This window comes from Nannospalax galili, unplaced genomic scaffold (genome assembly GCF_000622305.1).
Source record: "Nannospalax galili isolate Female #2095 unplaced genomic scaffold, S.galili_v1.0 scaffold1084, whole genome shotgun sequence".
Classification (NCBI taxonomy): Eukaryota; Metazoa; Chordata; class Mammalia; order Rodentia; family Spalacidae; genus Nannospalax; species Nannospalax galili.
Genome location: NW_008351705.1, coordinates 347,288 through 349,279, shown reverse-complemented (window position 1 = coordinate 349,279; position 1,992 = coordinate 347,288). Strand labels below are relative to the sequence as shown.

Below are 1,992 nucleotides of genomic sequence, written 5' to 3'. Positions count from 1 at the left end.
TGGTATATAAAGGATAAGACATAATATATACATAATCTTAAAATTTCTATGGTCATAGTTTAGTCAACTACTTTAAGGAACAAAATATATATCTACTCAAGGTTTATCTGAGAATTTTTGTTTTTTTTTTTACCCAAGCCTTATCTACATAGCACATGATAATTAAAAGTGCCAGACTGGTGGAACTAACCTTATTGGATATTTAACAACCATACTTTAAGGCCTGTACTAATGTGGTCAGAGGGACATAAAGGACAGTTTTTGCCCCTTGCCCTCCAAGGTTGACCAAGTTCCCAAGGACTATGAAACATCTCTCAAAATGTCCTGTAACTGTGGTGAGTCATCTGTCTGTCCTCTTGTTCAGGGAAGACAAGGAAACCCCACAAGATGGACTTGAACCAGTGTCCAGTCTACAAAGAAGAGGGTCAACTTAGAGGAAGCATCTCATTCATGCGTCCAAGTGAAGCCAGACATGGTCAAGCAGGACTTTGACTTATCTTCACATAGATGGAACTGGTAAAAGAAAGGAGCCAGGAGCTCCTCCCAAGACCATGTGACCCCTGAGTAACAGATCCTCAAGTGACCTTAAGTGTAAAAATAAATTGATTTATTTGGGCCATCTGTATGGTCTTAAACACCCAAAAGGAAAGCATAACCAAAGAGTAAGGTCATCGGTGTATTTCTTTAAGAGTTCAAGGAATTACGCTTCCCAGACATTAGGCTTAAGTCTATATAAAAAGTTATTTAGACAATTATTTCTCATTGATGATTTTGTTCTTAACCAGAAAGTGCTGCTCAGATGTAAGACCTCAAATCTTAGTCTCCAATACTGTGGTGCCGACCTGTAGCTAAGGAGACAACCAGCTATTGTTCTAAAATGATAGGTACATTTGTTTTCTCCTCCTATATCAGATGCCTTTGTGAGGGAACTGACACTGATTCTAACTACTCCAACAGCTATCAAAATTCTGGAAGGCAAATCCTGAATCCATCACTCTAGAGTTCAGCCTTGGAAGATAAAAGAAAAATGAGGAAGAACCCAATAGAGGGATACTTTTGGAAGCCCTTGTCAAGAAATTCCAATGGGCTTTCATATGAACATGTGAAAATTGCCCTGTTCTGACTTTTTTCTAGTTCCCTGTCTTGAACTTGTAATGCTAATTACTCTTGCCTTTACGTCTCCTTCAAATCTCCTTTTCACCATTCAAGGACTTTCTTTTCCCCCTCAATATAAGAGTTACATAATTTGGGAGTCTTTCAGATAGACTCACTGAAGGGGTACTCCAATTGCCTCACCCTTCATCCCTGGTCAGCATGGAAGAAGCCAGAGCAGTCTGCCTCCCGATTCCCTATTAGCAATTTGGGGAACCCCTTCAGAGGATGGTGTGATAAGAATAGGAGGTAGGGGGGCGGGAGAGATGGCTCAGCGGTTAAGAACACCAGTTGTTCTTGTAGAAGACCCAGGTTCAAATCCCAGCACCCACATGGCAGCTAACAACTGTCTGTAACTCCAGTTCCAGGAGATCCAATGGCCTCTCTGTCCTCCGCGGGCATTGCACGACATGGGTGCACTTAACTACATGCAGGTAATACACTGAAACACATATAATAAAATATTAAATTAAAATTAAAAAAAAAAGAATAGGAGTTAGGAATTGGCTAGGCAGTTAGGGTAAAAAGACCTCAAAGAAAAGTAGCCAGTTTCTTAGCTAAAAGTCAAACTGTCTCTTAGCCTCTTAGCAACATACTCTGTTCCAAAAGCCAAAAACGTCAAAAAGTATTTGGGAACTTGTATCTACTCCTTAAAAGATTTTAGAGTTACCTCTTCAAAGGAGGGGATGTTAGAGTACTCAAAAGCCCCATAAAAATAATAAATGAAGCCGGGTGTGGTGGTGCATGCCTGTGGTCCCAGCACTTGAGAGGCAGAGACAGGCGGATCTCTGTGAGTTCAAGGCCAGCCTGGTCTACATAGTGAGTTCCAGGCCATCTGGG

At 41.0% G+C, this 1,992-nt stretch overlaps 1 protein-coding gene across 4 annotated transcripts in view; it reads right to left on the bottom strand.

Moving 5' to 3' along the window:
* Positions 1 to 1,992, bottom strand: part of Fgf12 (fibroblast growth factor 12) — a 432,870-nt gene that overhangs the window by 203,188 nt on the left and 227,690 nt on the right. The window lies entirely within an intron of this gene.